Raw genomic sequence first — 23747 nt, 5'->3', positions numbered from 1 at the left:
TCCTACTCAAGGAGAAAAAAAAATCCCTAACTGTCATCTCTAGGTTCCAAGAGGCATCCGTTCCATTTATCTGCAGTAAAAGCCACACTTCTCAGAAACTGTTACGTTCAGGTAAGGGACTGGAAAATAATTGGGAGATATTCCAATTTGAAACCAAGCTGATTTGTTTTTTAAAAAGGGGGTGGGCAGTCTTAAGGGATGTCCCTGGTCTATTTATTTACTTATCTATTTTGGCAGTACTGGTGATTGATTGTAGTCAAGGCCAACATTACACATATATAGAGAGAGATATAGATAGATATAGATACACAAAACACACACACAACACAACATACATATGTATATATAGATATAAATATAGATAGATATAGATACACACAACACACACATACAAACATATATGGATAGATAGATATAGATAGATATAGATACACACATACATATATAGATAGATATAGACATACACACACATATATATAGATATAGATAGATATAGATACACAAAACACACACACAACACAACATACATATGTATATATAGATATAAATATAGATAGATATAGATACACACAACACACACATACAAACATACATGGATAGATAGATATAGATAGATATAGATACACACATACATATATAGATAGATATAGACACACACACATATATATAGATATAGATAGATATAGATACACAAAACACACACACAACACACACATACATATGTATATATAGATATAAATATAGATAGATATAGATACACACAACACATACATACAAACATATATAGATAGATAGATATAGATACACACATACATACATATATAGGTAGATGGATATAGACACACACACACACCACACACACACACATATATATGTAGATATAGATAAATAGATATAGATGCACACACAACATACACACATATATACATATATAGATATATATAGATACACACACACCACATACACACATATAGATATAGATAGATATAAATAGATATATATAGACACACACATATATAAGATATAGATATATAGATATAGATAGATATAGATACACAACATACACACATATATACATATATACATATATAGATATATAGATACACACACATATAGATATAAATATAGATAGATATAAATAGATATATAGACACACACACATATATATAGATATAGATATATAGACATAGATAGATATAGATATACAACATATACACATATATACATATATATATAGATACACACACATATAGATATAGATATAGATAGATATAAATAGATATATATAGACATACACACATATATATAGATATAGATATATAGACATAGATAGATATAGATACACAACATACACACATATATACATATATAGATATATAGATATATATAGACACACACATATATATAGATATAGATATATAGACATAGATAGATATAGATACACAACATACACACATACACACATATATACATATATACATATATACATATATACATATATATAGACACACACACACACATATATACATATATAGATAGATATAGACACACACACACATATATACATATATAGATATATATAGACACACACACATATATATAGATATAGATATATAGACATAGATAGATACAGACACACACACACATATATACATATATAGATATATATAGACACACACACATATATATAGATATAGATATATAGACATAGATAGATATAGACACACACACACACATATATACATATATAGATATATATAGACACACACACATATATATAGATATAGATATATAGACATAGATAGATATAGACACACACACACACATATATACATATATAGATAATATAGACACACACACACATATATAGATATATATAGACACACACACACACATATATACATATATAGATATATATAGACACACACACACACACACACACACACACACACACAGCCTTCCGGTGCGTCTTGGCAATGTTAAGCATCAGACACTTTACCACAGCACATTCCATTCTGCTAATGATTACAAATGGGGGCAGGCAGGAGGAAATGGTGGCAGACGATAAGCGTTCAAAGACCCTGTGTAGGGATGGACATAATGGCGAAATCCACGGTGCTCTGGGCAAACATTCCGGCGAGAGGCACAAACACAGGCTGCGCCGTCTCCTTGTTAGGAAGCTGCTGTTGTTGCTTTGAGCAGATAAGATCCAAGACCAAACAGGGACGTTCGGGCTTGCTTCAGCACGGGGCTTATCTCCGCAGCCCGCCCTCCTGGACGTAGAAAATTGGCCCAAGAAAGCATTTTCCCTGACAATTCACGCTCCCCTGGCGTTGCCACAAAAGGGGAAAGCACAAAAGGTTAATTTTTCTTCTCTCTCATTGAAATAAGACCAAGAAACCCCCTGTGGAAATATGAAAATTACTAAATTCTTTAAAATACATATTTCTTTTTATATGGTTTTCGTTACATAATTTGACACATCTGGGGTTGGTAATTTATAAAAACAGAAAGTAAAAGGACATCAATTTGGCCCGGAATGGGATGATTTTATAGCCTAAAGCTCTGGGGGACATAATTTTTGGACCAAGTGCTGAGAGGAGGCCTCACAGTCCATGGGGGGTTTAATATCTCATTTACATATCTAAGTTTAAGTGCCCAAGGCTTCAGAGGAACCAGCAAAACGTTTTGACCTTTGGGCTCTTGCTCAAGCAGTCAGAGCATAGAGCATCTCTTTGGTCGTTGGGGATCCCCCCTCTCGATGCGCTGGAGAGACACGGTGTCTCCTCTCAAGCTATGACCATGTACAGGGTCCTCTCTCCTGGTGTTGGGCGCTGAAACCCTAGGAACGCCGTTCAGGTTGTGCAGAGGTACCTGTCTCTGCCTGAGGTCACTGTACAGTAAGGGCAAGATGTCACGTGTCCCTTGATGGACTCCATCTTTGTCTTCCTCGGTGTGAAGGTGAAGAGGTCAAGTGCCTTACGTGCTGTGTTCATTATTTTCCCGTTGATGTGACGAAACATCTGACAGAAAACAACTTAACGGAGAAAGGACCTGATTGACCTCCATGAGGTTGCTCACACACCTCTGGGAGGATCAGGAAACAGGTGGGATGGGAAATGGAGCTATACTATGAGTCACAGGGCTTACCCTTCAGTGACTGACTTCCTCCAGATAGATCTGTCCTTCCAAAGGTTCCACAGTCACAATATCCCAAAACAGTGCCGTCAGCTGTTGAGCCAGTGTTTAAACACACGAGCCCATGGAGAATGTTATATATACAAACCCTTATATACTTCTCTGAAAAAGAGTAGCCTCAGATTCAGCCCAACCGTCCTGTCTTAGTCAGGGTTTCTATTCCTGCACAAACATCATGGCCAAGAAGCAAGTTGGGGAGAAAAGGGCTTATTCAGCTCACACTTCCACATTGCTGTTCATCACAAAATGAAGTCAGGACAGGAACTCAAGCAGGTCAGGAAGCAGGAGCTGATGCAGAGGCCACGGAGGGATGTTACTTACTGGCTTGCTTCTCCTGACTTGCTCAGCTTGCTCTCTTATAGAACCCAAGACCACCAGCCCAGGGAGGGCACCACCCATAATGGGCTGGGTCCCCCCACCTTGATCCCTAATTGAGAAAATGCCTTACAGCTGGATCTCATGAAGGTGTTTCCCCAAGGGAGGCTCCTTTCTCTGTGATACTCCAGCTTGTGTCAAGTTGACACAAAACCAGCCAGTACACATTCCGTCCTGAGCACAGCAATGAGGCAGATTCTGTAAAGGTGGGGTGCAGAGGTTCATAGGGAGACTGCTCACCCTGAATTTCACATGAACAGTGTCTCTCGGAGTTTCGTGCTGTCACAGGGTGGCAGTGAAAATGTCTGGCTAACACATTTTAAAAATGAGCCCTGTTTTCAGGCCTTAGATTTACTGAAAGTCTGTAAGCCAGTGCAGTTTTCTCATGCACCCCGCAAACAGTTCCCCAAGTTACTGACATATTAATTACAATGGTGCATTCATTATTGAACATTGCTACATTACCAAGAACTAACTACAGGAGAGAAGAATCAAGTCTGGATAGGGCATTATCCTTCACTCACCCTGTCTCCCTGAGGCTCCTCTTGGCCATGACAGTTTTTAGACATCCCTTAAGTTGGAAACTTTGACAGCTGTAAGGATGGTCAGTCAGATCTTATGGTCTCTTTGTAGGCTGTCCCCAACTTTGGATGTGACTGATGCTCCTTCGTCCTGAGACACCAGGTTTACGGTGTATGGGATGGCAGAGATGGAGGAGGAGAAGGGCCATTTCCACCACTTGACACTGACAGCTCACTCTCAGTGCGAACTTACCTCACTGACACTGACCTGGACCACCCCACTGAGGTGGTGTTTGTCCAGTTTCTCCCCTGATCCCCTTGGCCCACTATTCCAAAGTCTTTGTACGTGCAGCCCATATTTAGAGAGTAGTAGTTCTGGGTTACCTCCTTAAAGGCAGAATGCTAGACGTGTCTTTGTATTGTTCCACTGACTTGTTTACAACAGGAGACACCCAAAGGTGTTTACATCACACTTCACGTTACAAACCAAGAGCATGGCTCCCTGTTTGGCCATTGAGAACTTTTCAGTCTGCTCCTGGTGCCCAATGATACATTTTACCTATGGGTACTACGGGGGGATTGCTCCTTCTAATCTCTCTCAGCCAACAGAGCACAAAAACATATTTGTGTGTGTGTGTGTGTGTGTGTGTGTGTGTATGCATATGTAATATTTACTATATGAACTCATAGAAACATCTGTAAGCATTTCCACATGTAACCATCTGCATCCCCCAAACCAAATATGGATTCACAGCAGTCTCTTTAACTCTAATCCATTGCTGTGCGGATCTGTAAGTTCCCATGTCTCCACCATCTGCTGCCTGCTTGTTCCCGCAACTACTCACTTCCGGCGGCATCAGAACCTCCACCCAACACTAGATTCCTGTGTTCAATGGCTGCTTCTGCTTCTCACCTAAGGGCTTTTCCTCACTCCGGAAGTTACCTAGGTCAGCAACAGTGATGCTGTTTCATTCCCTGTGTAACAGATTTTTTTTTTAACTTTCTGCTTTCCATTGGGGACTCCCCACCTCTTAAGAACTACTTTTAGTTTGCCATACATTAGTACGTCAACACACACACGTGCTATTACGGTAGCCATAGCGATGACCCCCTAAGCACTTTTCCATCCCCCCAGACCCCAGGGCTTCACCCAGTCAAATGCCCATCCTGTCGCTAACCGTTTTGTGTTGCTGTGCTTGTGTGTCTCCCAAGCTGTCCTATAGAAGGAGCCCTTCCAGGAGGACTTCCTTCAGCCAGTAAAGCATGCGAAAGATCTGCTTTTGTCTTACACAAATTACTGCCCATTTCTTAATTGCTAAATAATTTCCTTGTGTGGTTGTGCCATCGTTAGGTTACTCCTTTACCTACAGGATATCTTCTTGCTTTCAGGCTTAGGTGACCTGCTGATGCTACCACACATGATCAAATGCGGGAACAGAATTTTTCAGTTTATTTGAGTGAGTGCCAGGGCCCCTCCAGCCAGGAGGTTATGTTTAAAGTCAATGTTCATATGAAGTATTGGCCTTAGACTTCTCTTACAAAGTCTTTATCTGCTTAGTATCAGGATAATATTGGCTTTGAAGAACAAATTAGCATGTGTTCTCTCTGCTTCTGTTTTATTGACAAGATCATGGGGAACTATATCTCTTCTCTCTTTAAATGTTTGGTAGGGTCTACCAGTCAAAACAACGATTGGGCTTGATGCTTTTCACTTTAAGATTCTTAGTTACATAGTAACAGAGATGGCACTGGGTCTACACCACTGGGGTGAAGAATGGATTTTGCAACCTTGTTGTAGCCTTGTTTTCTGCATAGACGAAGATGTTACTGATCAACACATGGTGCAGGAAAAGGGACTCTTGGCGGGTGCTTTAAGGAAACATTGGCTTACTTCCTTCTCTTAGCCAGCACCTCTATCTTCTCAAGCATAAAATGGACACTGTTATCAGCTCACACTAAGGTTTTTGAGTTCCTCAAAGACTTCAGAAAGGGAAACATCAACCCCTCTCTAACAGAAACATCGAAGCTTTGAGGTTTGAAATTAAAAATTTTTATCTTCAAATTTTCTCTGGTGATTGTGTACTTATTATTTTTATTACCGTACAAAATTAGAGAGGAATTACTTTTGGATTTCTTTTCTATAGTGTCAACACATAACAAGGAGAAAATATGAACACAGAGAATATTAGTTATGTAAACAATTAATGAGAACGATCACCCATTACTACCGTCACGGGCTGCAGGAGAGAAGAGATAGAGCTCATGCTGAAATATTTATTTGTGCCGGAGTAAGAGGCTTTCAGGGTTTTGATCATTTAGGTCATGCAGTACTGTCTTTAAATCACACCCGCCTTTGCAGTTCATTTTCAGGTGAGCCGTCAGCCGCTGGGGTAATCAGAGCTGCATTTCACACCATTAATTCTTTGGTGTTGGAAGTAAATCTCACTTGGGGATTGTACCTTCAGATTTTCACCCTTCAGAGATAATCCTCCACTTTTTAACATCCTCACTCCTCTGTGTGCAGAGAGAAGGTGCGGCTCCTTGCTTATGGGGGCATTGGGGCCTGGGCTCAGTCTCCAGTACAAGAAAAATAAAAAAAAGAGAGATGGGGGGAAGAGGTATCAGAGGAAAAGGGGGAGAAAAGGAAGAGAGGGAGAGGGAGGGAGGAAGAGAATAAAGGGGAGGAAGAGAGAGTAGGAGAGAGAAAATGAATGTGCTTTCTTTACTCCAAGTCCCAATCCCTGACGCTACAGTTAGAGTATCTCAGACATTTACATTTATTCGGTGGGTATTTGGTGAGTTATATTTTCCCAGTTTACAATGAAACTGACAAAAAAAATAAAAACCTCACACAAACTGCCAAACATGCCTGGTGTGTGTGTGTGTGTGTGTGTGTGTGTGTGTGTGTGTGTGTATACGGTACCACAATCTATGGACTTATCTAGTGCAGGCACGCACTCCCTTATCTAGTCCTGTGTATGCAGAGGTCAGAGGAGGGCATCAAGTGTCTATCACTCTCCAGCTACTCCACCGAGAGAGGATCTCAATGAACCTGGAGCTAAGCTGACACCATCATCCACAGAGATCTTCCTGTCTCTCCCCACAACCGTGCTGGGCTCTGTGGCAGCTGGGATCTGAGCTCAGCACAGCCAGGACTCTTTAACCAATTTACAGAACGCATTTTAAACTAGAAGACTTAGAGTATCCATTCGATTAGTCATTTTCTAAGCCTGATCACCACCAATACCTAAGACTCAATATCCCATGGAATGCTTTGTGTCGGTTAAATGTTTCTTTGTAAGAATCTACATCCAAGGTTGGGGAAATGCGTGCCCTTCCATGGTGATTTAAATGTCCCTTCCACACACACACACACACACACACACACACACACACACACACACACCTCTTCACATCCTCTTTCATAACTTAAGTCATCCTTGCAGTCAGGCCTTCCACACCCCAACATTCACTGATTCTGTGCTCTCTCTTGTAAGTTGTCCTGTGTCCACAGGTAAGTGTTTCCCTGGGTCTAACTGCCGCACACGTTTTGGTGTTGGTGTTGGGTAAAGTGTGCAGAAATACATTTGATAGTGAAGACGTAGGAATGCCCCATCTCCAGAATGGCTGTTCTAACCGCTCACCGACATGTGCAGACTTTGGGTCTGATTAATTTCAGGGGGTGACACTTTCTGTTTCCAAGGTTTTTTTTTTTAAATGATAAAGTTTATTTCCCTTTACTATTGACTCAGGGTGCTAGGATTCCTGGCCTCTATCACCACGCCCAGTTTATCTGAGATTTACATTTTCGAGGCACGCTAACTTAGACTAAAACTTCTCAATTTCCTTATTAAGTCAAGAGTGAAGGTCATTTAAATTCCTTGTTTTATAATGGTGTCAGACGAAGCTTGGGGAGGTGCAGTGAGCTCCCTAGGATCAAAAAATCAGTACCTGGTGCTGTTTCACCTTTAATCCAGGACAAGCAAGCAGGCCTTGCACAGGAGAGGTCCTAGATTCCGATCAAAACCCAGCCTAGCTCCACAGTCTATAAATATTTCACAGTCCCTCTGTTTCTGGTGGGGCTTTTATTTTACCCCAGCGAATAAGCTTAGGGGGAGGGGTGCAGGGAAGGGGGAAAAGAAGCTAGAGAAGAGGGGATTCTAGTCAGGGCATGTTTGAAAAATCTGTTTGTCTTCTGGAAAAATAAAGTTCGCCTGTGTTTGCTTTACATTTGCTGCCCGGGAGCCGGCTTGGAAGGAACGAGCCAGTCCTTGGACTTTGTTTAGGGTTTTCGTGCCAACTGGTTCATATGGTAACTTGGATTCAAGTAAGACTTCACAGCTCTGAGCCCTGTATAGACACAGCATGTGCAAAATGCTTGTATGATGCCAGTCCGTGCGGAGCCAGCTCGGAGGGACAGACCGAGACAGACCTCTTTCTTCTGGCTAGATCACTAAACTGGATGTGTTTACATGACTGTCGACTGCTTTGGAAAAACACATAAACACAGTGTAAATATTGTGTCACACCGTGAGAAAGAGCAGAAGTGTAAGATATCACAACAGGGCCTGGGCTAGCCGAGCCGACTTTCTCACCCATCCCACCGTGTAAACACTCTTGTGCTTCCAATGAGCTGTACTCAGAAATATCACGAGTTGGGGGAGGGGGCTGCTGGACATGGGGGGAGATAGATATACGTCGTGGCACATTTATAACACCCACCCATATCCCAGTCGGACCCGTTAGAGGTAGAAATAGGTTACAGTGCTAACCAGCTGACTCACAGCTAATGTGTACCAAGGTATCTATTTTTATGAGAACTCAAGTCATTACTGTCACTCAGCGTCCTCTGGGTTATCCATCTGCCTCGAATCACAGCTCAGGAGAGGGATACTGTTGCCTGTGCAGAGTTCTGGTTGGACACCATAGCTACTTAAGCATAAAGTTGTGGCCAAGGTCAGCGAACTGATACCCGAGAAGGTGGTGGGAATGACCTGTTCTCCACCAGCTTCCTGCACCAGACATTGCAGACAGCCAGCAGGGTGTCTGCTTACCCCTGCTTGTCTGGACAGTAGGGAGAGAAGAGCTTTCGCTCGGGGTGATCAACCATTAATGCTCCTGCTGGACTGCACTTCTGTGAAGACTTCTCCTGTTGAGTATGGATGGCAAAAGAGGGGACTGCATCATAGGGATGAAGACAATATGGGGTGTTGAGGGCAAGGGTAGGAAGTCAACAACTGTAGGCAAGAGGGCTAGGAAACGGGGTTGGGGGTCTATTGACAACAGGAGACCTTTCAGACCCAGTAGGGACAGCAAGCACCACCATGCAAAGCAGGCTACTGGGCAAGCATTTATTTCACTGTGTGACCCTGAACAGATAAAAGCCCCAGGCATTGAGGGGGAACAAGGTCATTCCTTAAGATGAAACTCTCTCCATATCCAACAACCAAATCTATCCCTTGCTCTCTTGCTCCCTCTCTGCACCCCGTTTTAGTTTCATTTCTTTTAAAGTGACAACTACTCTCATAGAAGCAACTGTCAGAAGGAAGGAACTGGAGGAAGGAACTTGTTTATGTGGCTTAAGATTCCCGGATACGGTTCATCGTGTGGGGGAGTTGCAGTGCCAAGAATTTATAAACATCACAGCCACAGTAAAAAGCAGAAAAACATCATGCTTCCTGCTTGCTCAGACCCAGTCTAGGGCCTAGGACCCCAAAACAGGGAATGGTGCTGCCCACAGTGGACTGAGTCATTTTATCTATCAACGATCAAAAAAAATCACCAAAGACAGCCCCAGGACAACCTGATCCAGATAGTTCCTCAACTAGTCTCTCCCTAGGAGATTCTACATTGTGTCCCTCGACAGTTAAAACTAGCCAGCACACTCCTATGACGCGTTAGAGATACCCCGTAAGTTCTCCCTTGTACCCCTTGAGATCAGTTGTTCCATGTTTTCGAGGTCAATGTTCTATGTTTAAGCAGTCGTCCTTGAATGCATTTATTTACCAATGGGAAAAGAGCTCAGCCAGACTGGATGGGGCACAGTGTCCCTCTGTTCTTTACATGGGCTTGCCCTGGGCATCCACGCAGAGGTGGCTCTTAGAGCTCAGCACACTTTTCCCAGAACCTCTGGCATCTATGCCACCAACTCTAGCAGCTAGTAACACACGTTCGCTCGAAAGTGGCGTGCTTTACAGTTTAAGATTTTATTTAGAAGTTCCATTAAAACTACCCATAGGAGAGCCTCGGAAAAGGTGAGTCGACATAGTTCTAGCATTCATGTCTAAAGTCATATACATATGTGTGGGGTGTGTCCTTCTGTGACCTCCTACCCACAACCTCTTCTTGAAACTCTAGGTCACGTAACTGAATGTGAGGGTCGTGAAAGGTTCGGCAGCAGTAAAATGTTCCTGAGCACTAAAAGACCCAAAGTTAATGTAAAATCGGGCGAGAGAGCATCTGGGTGTTTCTGTCAGCAGTCAACCCTGTTTCATGGAACAGCTTGACTGCAGCCGGGGTTGGGGATTTAGCTCAGCGGTAGAGCGCTTGCCTAGGAAGCGCAAGGCCCTGGGTTCGGTCCCCAGCTCCGAAAAAAAAAAAAAAAAAAGAGTTCAATTATTGACTGCAGCCTTGGCTGAAAAGACACAGCACGTGCCCTTTGCACAGTGAATGCCACCTCAGCATGCGACACCACAAATGTCACAGGAGATGGCTTGACTCGGATTCAAGACCATTGCACGTTAGGAACCGAGGTGCTTTTACTGAGCATACGAGGTTTTCTGCTCTTACAGACGTCTAACCATTAAACTGTAGAAAACTCGGATATTTCCTTCTTGCCACTCCTCGGTATGCAAGCGTCAGGGTGTAGCATACCCGTGGACTGTACCATATTAGAATGTTTGATTTCAAAAGTTACTGCTCGGGTCTCACAGACTTTCCAACAACTTCTGAAAGAGCCTTTAAACACATTTATGCCACGGTGCAACATGTATCCATGTGGTCTCAGCGTTGTGGATTATAAAATCAAACCTCAGTCAGGCCGGGCAACCCCGAATACGCTTTGCCCTGCAGTAAGAAACATTCAACCGAGATTTATTCCTTTATGCAAAAATAACGAGCGCAACGCTTTCATTAGCACGCAGGCTTGCTTTCCTCTTTCCCAAACAGTAAAATCACGTGTATGCCAAAGGCTTGTTTTAAAATAAATCTGTGTGAGCGATGTGTGCGCCCTCATGAATGAGTGTGCTCGCTTGTCCGTGGAGATGGAGGGCTAGAGACAGATCTCAGCTATCTGTCATTCTCTGCTTCATTTTTCTGAGACAGGGTCTCTCGCTGAACCTACAACTTGTTGTTTGGACTAGGCTGGCTGGCCAGGGAGCTCCAAGGTCTGAATATCTCCATACCTCCAGGGCTTTGGTTACAAGGTCACCCACTATGCCCAGTGTTCACCGGAGCACTAGGACCCAAATTCAAGTCCTTACACGTATGTAGCAGGCACTTTTAGCCACTGACCCAGCTCACACCAAACTATATTTTCTTGGGCCTCAGCTGTAACGGTGCCTGCTGCCAGGGCTGACGCCCTGAGTTTGACCCTTGAGACCCACGTGGCAGAAGGTGAGAATTGATTTCCACAAGTTGTCCTCTGGCCTCCACATGCTCTACGACTGGAGCATGCCCACGCAGATACACATATACACAAGATAAATGATAGATAATGTAATAACATTAATTTTTAATGATCAATTATCAGTAAATGTTTGCTTTGCACGTTTATATACCTAAGGTTAGTAAACGTTTCCCAGGTGAAGGTGGGCAGCAAGTGAAGTCGATTGGAGCCTTGCCCTAGACTGTGACACTGTGACATCCTGCTTGGTAGTTCAGGACCACGGTGGAAAGAATACAGCACCGCACAGGAGGCTCCTCAAGTGTCCCTTCCTTCTTCCCCTTCCTTCCCATGAGCTAACAAAAGTATTGCCTCAGCCAACACACGCAAGCTCAAGGAGCAGACTTCTCCTTTCCGGAATGGTGATTCGAAGATGTCTGAACAGTGGGACACGGAGTGAGCTCAAAGCCTGCTCTTCTCGGTGCTTCTGACTATGATTCAATCTACTTGTTTTGTGTGGATCTTATTCAGAGTGGGTTCTGTGCTGCCTGAGATGAAGGAACATTACATTCCTTAATGGCACAATTCAATTGCAGTCAGGAAGTGCAGTCATTTTAGTATCACTGACAAACCAAACACAATTAAAACCGTGGACCTTCCCAGCAAAACATCACATGACATATTCCAGAAAGAAAGCTAAATGCCTTTTAGTTGGGCTGATGATATGGCTTATTTACCTTCAAATATTTAATGTTATTGTTAATTCAACTGTTATGAATAAATAAATAAATAAATAAATAAATAAATAAACTTATAACATTTAGACAAGTAACTGGGTTTTCCCATTAATTTTGGCATTTTAGTATCCTGTTTTGTTTTGATGTTGTTGTTGTTGTTTTTAAAGAGTCTCATTAGGTAGCTCTGGCTGCCCTGGAACTCACTATGTAGACCATCCGGTCTTGAACTCACAGAGATTTGCCTGTCTCTACCTCCTGAGTGCAGGACTAAAGGTGTGTGGCAGTGGACCTAGCTGCATTTTAGCACCTTGTAGAGGAGATGTGGTGAAAGGCAAAGGGACTGGGGCTCAGACACGAAGAGATCCACAGCACAGAGATAAAATATATCCTGGTTCTGATCCGCAGCTCCCTCTCGTTTCAAATAATTCATATATGCAGAATATTCAATTTGCTCTGCTTTGTCTTTAAGGTCCTCCTTGGGACACTCAGTGATTTCTCATGCAGCAGTGAGGTAATGAGAAGGTTAACACCAGGAGGCTGGCAAGCAGATGCAAGCTGCAGCACCCCCACCCCCAAGAGGGGCGCTGCATAAGACCAGGGGGCGTGGCGGGGGCGTGGCGGGGGCGTGGCTCGTTGGGAACATAGATGTGTGGGCGTGGTTGGGTGGGTGTGGCTTGTTGGGAGAGTAGAAGGGTAGGGGCGTGGCTGGGTGGGGCGGTGCCGTGGGGAGGCTTTCTTTATCCCTGGCATGGAATCTACCTTCTTCAAAATGTATCACCTTATAGAAATTCCTGCTTTAACTCTAATCAACAATGACCACTTCAATCTTATATACCAAACATACAGTCTGAGGACATTTCTAGGGAAAGCTCACTAATATTCCATTTTTAAGGAGTTTGAAAGTACCTTCATCGATCTAACTAAGCAAATAAAATATGTATGAAGATTTCATCTCAGAAACGTGAGCCAATACCTTAAAACTTCATATTTTTATATTCTTTTGTAAGAACACTAGAACGTTTTCTCTTTCATAAAAAAAAAAAAATCAACTACAAATTAACAACCACTCAATGCAATGTAAGCAGATGTGTTATCTGCAGCCCAGGCTACACTAATTACAAAGAGGCTTACTATGAAAACTCCAAACATGACAAATAAAATACTCCATGTCTTCTAATTTAGCTAATTAAAAGTCCACATGTGTAAACTATTTTTGACACTTGATTTTGCAGAAAAGAAACACATAAATATAGTGCATTGTTTGTCATTTAGGCCCAATACAGCATTTAACAAAATAATAAGTCACTTTATATACCCTTTATTGATTAAACTTCTACCACACTTATGAGGTAACAGTTGGGTTACACTGGAGGGATTGCCTTTCTACTGTGATTTCTCTCCCTGTCTGTCCCATACGGCTTCCTTTGTGCCTTACCCTAAGAACATATCTTTCACGGTTGATTTTTGGCTATGTTCTCTTCATGTGACATTCAGATATTTCAGATCATACTATTTAGGGAGAAATGAAGACCATATAACTTCATGTAGCCGAGTATGGTAGCAACTGCTTACAATCCTGGCACTTGAGAAGCCGAGAGGTAGGAAGACATTGCCAAGTCTGAGGCTAGCTTGGACCACTTGTAAGATATGATCTCAAAACCCCAAGGCTGTTTAAACAAACAGTCCAAAGAAACTGGACACCCACAGGCAGAAAAGGAAGAAGGAAGGAAGGAGAGAGGAAGGGAGGGAAGTAGGGGTGAGAGGGAGACACAAGTGGACCTTAGCTTAAAGCTTATACTTTATACAAAAACAGACTCAGAGTGATTCACACACGAACTAGGTACCAAAGTTAGACATTACTTTGTAAAAGACACTTGGAGAGGACAAAGGGCTAAGCCATGCTCCTCATGTGCTCTCACTGTCCTGAAACCTGTGTGAAGGCAAAAGGGGAGATCGGTGTCTGTGACATTGTCCTCTGACCTAGACGCCCTCCCTGGGCAAGTCTGCCTTCTCTATTATGCACACATGTAATCGGAATAATTCCTACAAACTTACAAACTCAATGGAAGCAGGAAGTGGGAGGACAACACGGGCAGGCACCTCACTCATCAGATCATAGGCACGGCAGGTAAAAGGACGTTTAATGTCCTTAGGAGCTAGGACAATGCAAATTAAAGCCACAAGGAACTCTCACTGTAAATACAACAGAATAGCTGCAATGCAAAACACTGGCATGGGTTGGGGTCGGGCGTGGTGGGAGATGTCCACATCCCGTTCTCTGGAGGTGGAGGCAGGAGGATTGGGAGTTTAAGGTCATTCTCAACTATGGAGTGAATGAGTTGTAAGTGAGCTTGAGCTGCATAAGCTTCTGTTTCAAACAAGCCCCCACACACACACTCACACACTCACACTCACACATCTACTCACATACAACCCTCCCACGCACACACTCGCACACTCACTCACTCACACACACATCCACCCTATACATACATACAAACATCTGCTCACATACAAACTCACACACACACACTTACACATGTACGAGCACAAATGCACATCTACTTGCCCACACACCTGCACACAACCCACTTGCATACATACTCACACACATCCACTCTCACACACACTCACATACTCACATTCAGATGCACACACACACATTCACTCACATACAAACCCACACACACATGTACACATAAACACACATGTACACACACACGAACATACAAACCCACATGCACACACATATACATGCACATATACAAACACACACATACATACATATACACATACAAATACATATAGAACACATACACACACATGAAACAAAAACAACTTTTTTGTCTTTAACTTGGATACCTTTTTCTATTGGTTATTTTATTTATTTACATTTCAAATGTTGTCCGGCTTCCTAGTTTTCCCTCCACAAGCCCCCATCCCATCCTCATTCCCCCTGCCTCTATGAGGGTGCTCCCCCAACCACTGACCCACTCCCGCTTCACTGCTTAGCATCCCCCTACACTGAGGCATCAGCCTCCACAGGACCGAGGGCCTCCCCTCTCATTGATGCCAGATAAGGCCATCGTCTGTTCTATGTGCGGCTGGAGCCAGTGCGGACACGAGCAACTGGGTCATTAATTCATTGCTGGTGAGATATAAAAAAGAGCAAAGCTGCTTTGGATAAACCTGGTGGTTTCTTGGATAAAATGCCCCCTGATGAAAGTAACAGAGTTACCTTTAACCCATCTTTACAGACAACTCAGCACCTGTCTCCTCTGAGATGCACCGTCACCACCTATGCTACATCTTTTTAGAGCTACATGCTTTGGTGGGGGCCTGTTCTAGCTTCATTTCTGTAGCTGACATAAAATATCCCAACTATAGCAGCTCAGAAGAGAAGGCTTACAATTCCACGTTAGGATCAGTGGAAGTCACAGGGCAAGACCCTGAAGCAGCGACTGAGATCGCACCTACAGTCAGGAGCAGAGAGAAAGGCATAGGGTGCTCCCTTGCGGTCTTGGGCTTGCCTTGGCTTCTCTGTGTTTGGGCAGTTCACAACCCCTTGCCTAGGGAATGGTGCCCTCCACTGTGGGCCTCTAGATCAATTGCCTTGATTAAGACACCCCCCTTCCATATACCCACAGGCAACTCAAATTAGGCCATCCCTCATCATCCCATATAAGTCACGGTTGTGTCAGGTCGACAACTAACGCTAACCACCACAGGGTCCCAGATTCGCCATAGGCTAATCTCTAGTCATCGTTCTTACCATGATTACCACTACTGCTGTCTTATCCTCTTCTTCCCCTCGCCCGCCATGCTCCCCCTTCTTCTTCTCTATAAAACAGGAGGCCACCTCAGTAGGTACTTCCTCCCAAATATGGAGCTGGCTGCACAATAACCCAAGCCACTATCAAAGAGAATTCTCAGTCACCAGAGCATCAACAACATGAACCCCTGCCTGACTCCACCCACTTTCCAGCCTGCTGGCTGAGCCTGTGTCCTCCTGGCTTTCACCGCTTTGGTGGACGCCAGACTGGAAGCCCTTGTCTTCCTCCAGCAAACTTCATATGAGGTTGAGAAATACCGTTCCCACTCCAGGTTTCTGATATTTCCAAGGTAGTGAAGGTCTGTTATTCCTTTCATAAAAATTATTCTTTTGGTTGATCATCCACTGAGCACTACCCAAGTCCTCCACTGGCTCTCGTAAAATACTTTCAACTGTCAACAAGGAAGGCAGCCTGGGTCCTTTTTCCTTATTCTGCAGCTACTGCTGAGGCCTGATTATCTCCCCCAAGGCTTCCTCTGAGTTCAATTCAATTATAAAAATGTATTCATTGTGTCTCCACAAAGCATCTGGAGCCCCGGAGGCTCGTCTGAGCTACACGCAGAAGGAAACTGCAAACTCCCAGACTTTTTACTGTGTGTGTTACCTTTGGATATGTGAGACAATCATTTGTCTCCTAGCAATACACGGCTCAAAAGGAAAAGCATTCTTCAGCAACTGGGGGCTCCATGTACTATGCTAAGAAGACCTTCGGTTGGAGGAGGCAAAAGATGGAGAGAACCAGGGGTGGGAAATCAGATGGCGCAGGTCAGACCAGACCTTCGCTGTACACTAAAGGACAGTCTTGGACTAGTTAGTGTCTTAAAGCTTTAGCTTAGCTTCTGCAAGAGCAGATAGCAATATATTCCTCCGGAGATTAGAGCAAAACACGGTTAGGCTCTCACAGGACAAACTGCCTCTAAGCGGTCAGTCAGGGGTATCTGAACCTTATCACCCAGCCTTGCACTAAGTCCCTGGTCTAGGTTGCAACAGTCCCTGGGGGACAAGCTCTGGAGATAGTTGCTTCTGGACAGATACACAGCACCGGCTTCTTGTTCATGTCTTATGTCATTGTTCCAAATGAAGAGCGCAGGACCACGTCTGGACTCCGCAAATCAAGTACTGTAGGTAAGAATACTTGGTTCCTGTGCGGGCGGGCCACAATTCGATTCATAACGCGATTAAGGTATGGAGTCACTGGCTAACAAGGCATAAATCTTGCAGATTATTTCCACTCAAGGGGCACAATGAAAATACAATGTTTGGCTAACGAGACAGAGGCCATTCCGGACAAAACCGACAATAATTTCTTTTACGAGCCCATAGAACAGCTCCCCTCCCCACCCCGTAACCTCTCAAAACATTAAGAAGCTTTTAGCTTTTAAACATGTCTTCGTAAAAATAAGCAGTGGAGGACGTATGCGAACTCAGAAGTACTCGCTGGACAATGCTCCACTGTCCCGTGTACTGAAGTCACTAGGGGAGACGGAGCGAAAACATCCTGCCTCACTCCGGCTGCCACTCTTCTTCCAAGAAGTGGAACCTACTTCTCTCTTATGCTCTGGATCAGCTTACTGCCTAAACCACAATGTTTTAAAATGGCTACATTTCTTCTCGTGTGTGTACTGTGTGTGTTGCACACATGTGTGCAGGTACACAATGCTTGTATGTGCATGTGTGGATACCAGAAGAGGATGCAGGGTGTCTCCCTCTCTCATACTCCAGTTTACACCTTGAGACATGCTTTCTCCCTGGACCTGTTTCTGCTGTGATGGCGGCCAGCAAGCTCCCAGAATCCACCTGTCTTCACCTCTCAGTGCTGGAGTTCTGTGTGTACATGTCCACACTCGGCTTTTTACATGGGTCTGGGGACCCAAAACTTGGGTTCTCGTGTGTGTGTGTGTGTGTGTGTGTGTGTGTGTGTGTGTGTGTGTGTGTGTGTAGCAAATGCTCTTACCCACTGAGGCATCTCTCCAGCCCAGATTACCTTTGGATTAATGCTACTTCTGATGACGTAGTATTTCTGAGAACTTGAAAACTAGGTGTACTAAAGCAGGCAAGGAAGCTTTTGAGTGAAATGTCCTCGGAGAGTTGTGTCATGTGACTGACAGGAGCGAGTGCTATGGAAACTGCCACTGTCCGACTCAGGCAGCTCATGGTATTGAGGCTACCATGCAAATGCTACCCATATGCTTACCATAGACTGTTCTGTCGTGGCCGATCAATCGAGCAGGTGAACACTAATGGCAGGGAAGGAGGGTGTGGCACAGGAGAGCTGGAGACCTCTGGGTTTGGGAGCAGAAACGTAGGGCCACCCAAGGTTAACCATTGGTAGGAAGCAGGATCAAAAGGGGACGCTGCTGTGGAACAGTGAACACTGTTGAGCGCTCTCTCTCTCTCTCTCTCTCTCTCTCTCTCTCTCTCTCTCTCTCTCTCTCTCTCTCTCTCTCCATTTCCACCAGGGCCAACCCCACTGTGTACAAATTGAGACAGGCACCAAGGGACTCAGTCGCAGTTCAGTCTGAGTTTCCAGGTGCCACAGCAATTCCCCCACCAAGTTCCCAAATTCTGGGCTGTGCCTCCCGGCTGAAGCAAGGGCTCCTCCTGCTCCCTAATGCTTCCTTTTCTCGTGGCTCGCTGCTAATGACTAACTCGATGGAAGGATACCCCGGAATGTCCGATGCTGCTCAGAAGTGGCAATGCAGCTTCTCTCCTCCATACCCTGAGACCACATGGGGGGGAGCCTAGCGCCTCACAGCCAGCATGGGGAGTCCCCAGAGAATTGCAGATCCGGGTCTAGATACACCCAACTGTGCCAGCCTCCGGCTATTTGGGCTTCTGTACTTCCTGCCAGCATATTGGGCATAGAAATAATCATTCTGTTCCTCTTAAGAAGTAACATCTTTTAGATTTTATTTTTTTGGATTTTTTTTTTCCCGGAGCTGGGGACCGAACCCAGGGCCTTGCGCTCGGTAGGCAAGTGCTCTACCACTGAGCTAAGTCCCCAACCCTAGATTTTATTTTTTTAAAACACTTATTTTATGTGCACAAGTGCACGTGTGTGTGTGTGTGTGTGTGTGTGTGTGTGTGTGTGTGTGTGGTGCGCACACACACACACACACACACACACGCACAACAGAAACCAGAAAAGAACACCGGATTCCCCTGGAGTTGGAGCTACAGTCTTTGCGTTGCCTGATGTTGAGAACCCACGCTAGATGCAGACTGTGCTCTCAGCCACTGAGCCGTCTCCCCAGTCCTCGGAGGTCATTTTTAAAGGGGCTGTTCAACAGCACGGATTCACTAACACAATGATAGCATTTTAACTCCACAACCTGAAGACAACAGGGAGGCCAGTCTTTGGCAGGAGCCTGTGGCTGACCTCAGAGTCTGTGCAGGGCCTAGACAGTCATCCAGGTCCAAACAAAACAAAAGCCACCACGGGCTTTTAGCATTTAGCACCCCATAATGTCTGCCTTGCTAGGTCAGACCTTATCTTTTCATTGTTCTCCAAGGCGGTGAGCATCAAATAACCTAAAACAAAATGCAGAAGACCGTTGGGTCATTGAGCTCTATAAAAGTTTTCTTATTAGGATTGTTTTAAATCAAAAGCACATTTTTAAAAAAGTCAAAGTCTGAGTTTTTTTTTTTCCTTTATCCTTAAGTCTGACTTTGTATCTTTTTTTTTTTTCCTCTTCTAAACCCCTCAATCCCCCTTGGCTCTTGGACCTCTCCGGCTTCTCGATATTCCTCTGAAGTTGGTCTAAGCAGAGGTGTGCCGCTAGGAAGGACTATGTGCGAGCCTCTGGGCTGTCTCTCAGAGCTTCATCTTTCTTCTCTTACTACACTGCTGCTCTTTAAGGGGCTGGAGGACACTGTGCAAAGCCTTTCCAACTTCAACTCTTCATAGGTCAGAAACACCCAGGGGTTTGGGTTTTTAATGTGACTTCCTTAGATAAAAGCCAGTTTCCTTTTTCCAATCCGGGAAGTGGATGTCTGTAATACAACATAAATTACACAGTTTCTGATTTTAGTGTCTAGACACCATCAACCTCCTTAACACTACCTTCTCTGTCAAGAGTCTGGGCAGAGCCCAAAAAAAACTGATGTCCAGCTAAGCTCGGAAATATATTCCTTCCAACTAAAGCTGGCAGGCAAGGTTCTGCTGAGCATGCTGAAGCCAAGGAAAGACAGGGCTGGAAAAATGAGAGAGGAGAAAGGGGGAGGTCAGAGAGAGAGAGACAGAGACACAGAGACAGAGACACAGACAAATCCCTTTCACGAGTTGACAAAGCTCAATAGCTTGAAAGACTTCTGACTCTTCCCCCACCTTCTGAATAAAAACACGACTCACTCTGCAGATGAACACTGCCATTTATACAGCGCTCTCCCCCCACATGGATGGCAGCCTTGCTGACACAAAGGAGAAGGAAAACATGTACTCAGGAGAAAAGTAACACTCACCTGGAGTTCTACAGCTCCTCTCTGAGCTCAAATTTATCCTTGCTCACAGAAAGAATGAGAGGATTACAAAAGGAGACACATTCTGTAGGGTTCACAGGTCAAGGGGCTGTGGACCCTGCATAAGGCTGAGGAGTCTCTGCTTTTCACATGTGCTACCTGCATGCATATGCACACGCGGACACACACACACACACACACACACCACACACACCACACACACACCACACACACACACCACACACACACACCACACACACACATACACACACACACCACACAACACACACACACACGCACACACACACACCACACACATATACACACACACACTACACAACACACACACCACACAACACACACACCACACAACACACACACACCACACAACACACACACACATACACACACACCACACAACACACACACTACACAACACACACACACTACACAACACACACACACACGCACACACACGCACACACACACCACACACACATACACACACACACTACACAACACACACACTACACAACACACACACCACACACACATACACACACACTACACAACACACACACTACACACATACACGCACACACATACATAAACACACACTACACAACACACACACACACTACACAACACACACACTACACACACACACACACACACACACACACACACACACACACACACTAGAGAGTGGGGGGAGCCCACACTGTAGCTGCTCTCTTCCTAGCTGGCTGAGGGAATGCTGCTTAATGATGGAGATGGCTGGCACTCGACCAGTATCTTCTTCCGCATCAAATAGCTTTCAACTCTGTGACATTTGCTGTAGAGCAGGTTCACAGGAAGAGAGGTTTGTCCCCAACAACACCTAAGGAGGATTACTTTCTGAAGTTCCACATGGCTGCCCGTGGTGATATTTTGCTTATAAATTGCACTCCCGATGTGGCGGCTCCCCCCTCCCTTGCATTTTCACGAGAGAACCGTTGTCCTACCTACGTATGAGAAAACTTTGGCTCAGCAGGGCTCTGGCTGAAGCTGCCGATCCAGGAACAGAGAGAGGCCCTGAGGTCCTCAACTCAAATCTTCTATTCCTCCTACCATTCTAAAGTTGTCACCTGGGCAGCGGCCACCAGGGTGAGCCTAGAGATGAAAGTGACCGACCCCTAGACTGTACTGGAGACAGTCTGCTGATTCACCTAGAATCCTCTGAGCACTGGCTGTGCGCCAAAGGTCACGGTGCTGTGGGAAGAAAGTTGACGGAAGATGAAGGAAGGACGCCAGGTGATAACTCAGTACAAAGTAGTGGGTGAGGGGCAGAGCAAATCGGACACAGCAACTCTGGGGTCTATGAACGTGGCAAACGTCTGAACTCTGTTTAGTAGGATGGATCCAGGAGTTAAGCAAAAGGAACCATCACTGTTGTTATTATTATTATTATTATTATTATTATTATTATTATTATTATTATTGATGTTATGGGTGTTATTATTGATAGGGTGCTCACCTAGCTCAGGCTGATCCCAAACTGGCTGTGCACTGGGAGATGATGCTCTTGAATCCCTGGTCCTCATGTCCCCATCTCACAAGTGCTAGAATCACTGGTGTGAGTCTCTCTGCTTGACACTAAAAACATTATTTTGACGTCAAGAAAGAGGAGTGTGGGACAGACATGAACCCGTGGGAGAATGCCTGTCTGTGAGGGCGCAGGGTCAGACCCTGTGTTCAATGCCTAGTGCCACAGAAGAAAGGGAGAAAGGAAAGGGGCTGGTGGGGAAAGGAGGAGGCAGAGAAGAGAGGAGGAGGAGGAGGTGACGATGCAGAAGGAGGTGGGGAAGGAGCGGTCCATGGGCGATTTTGCAGAGCTACCCTGGGCCGGGTATTTAGGAGCCTTGACCTCTATGGATGTGTGTGCAGGATCATCTGCATCAAATTAGAAGAGACGGTCACCAGGCACAGAGTAAAGAGGCCCATCTGTGCTCCCCGCCGCGTGTGTGATGAGAAGGTGACATTTCAGAACCAGATGAGTTTACCCCAGAGCTAAATGCCATCTGCCACGCCCACCATTTTTAGAACGCAACCTCAAAGTAACCCAAGCCAGTGCAGACATCTGGATCACCCCTACCCCCGTTTCCCGGTCCCTCTCCAAAGGCGGCTGGTTAGATGTTGAGACACTCGCTGAGCTGTCCTGCCTCCATGATTGTTCGTTATCGTGACTAAGCACGTACTTTCAGGAAAAGGGAGAGTTTGGCATCAGCCCAGCCCAGGGAGCTAAGCCCATCTTTGGTATGACGTTCTGGCAAGACCGTGACCGAGGTGGGACGGTGACACCTTCTGCAGCTCAACACCCAAGATCCTCTCCTTCTCATTCTCTCCTCCCCTGTCCCCACCTCCACCCCCAGTGCCTTCCATCGCCAACAACCCCTTCCATCCTTCCTGCCAACTCGCAGAGCCAGCTTACCACGTTTCTGAGTAGACACTGTCAGGGTTTCTTTTAGCGGGTCCCTCTCCTCTCTTCTTCTGCCTTCCCTTTGTCCCTTTCCTTCGTTTATGTCCACTCTCCCTACAGCAGTGGTTTTAGATAACAATATTTCACCAGGGGGCGGCCCAGCTTTTAACAGGAGGGAGAGAAAGGACATCATTGTTGAGTTTCAAGAAAGAAGACGGCGATACTGTGGTCTCTTTGTCTTACACAACTCTTGGGTGTTTGGATTTGCACAGCAGGAAGGGGCCAGAAATGCGTGAGGCACTGTCTGACTACGTTCAAAACCATGCCTCTGTGCTGACTCGCCACTCTAAGAAAACCAACTTGGCCTTTGAACCCTGAAACTAACCCGACAGAATCCAGACTGGGGAACCGTGCTAAACCCGGTGTGCTACGTCTGCCCAGCTACTGATGGCTCGAGGTGTTTGCTTGGCTCAACAAATTAATCTAGGCCCATGAGACTCAGGTTGACCACAAGTTGTTATCAGCTTAACTTATAGATAAATGGGCAGGGAGACCATAGAGATCC

At 44.9% G+C, this 23747-nt stretch overlaps 1 protein-coding gene across 2 annotated transcripts in view; it reads right to left on the bottom strand.

Annotated features, from left to right (window-relative positions):
• Ddah1 (dimethylarginine dimethylaminohydrolase 1) overlaps positions 1-23747 on the bottom strand; it is a 133053-nt gene that overhangs the window by 92061 nt on the left and 17245 nt on the right. Inside the window, exon 1 of one of the 2 annotated variants that reach the window (XM_087632299.1) lies at positions 23195-23322. The gene's annotated coding sequence lies outside the window, so the exon portion shown is untranslated. 2 annotated transcript variants of the gene reach the window in all.

The sequence above is a fragment of the Rattus norvegicus genome, chromosome 2 (assembly GCF_021556685.1).
Source record: "Rattus norvegicus strain SHRSP/BbbUtx chromosome 2, alternate assembly SHRSP_T2T, whole genome shotgun sequence".
NCBI lineage: Eukaryota > Metazoa > Chordata > Mammalia > Rodentia > Muridae > Rattus > Rattus norvegicus.
This window is presented reverse-complemented; position numbering and strand designations above follow the sequence as displayed.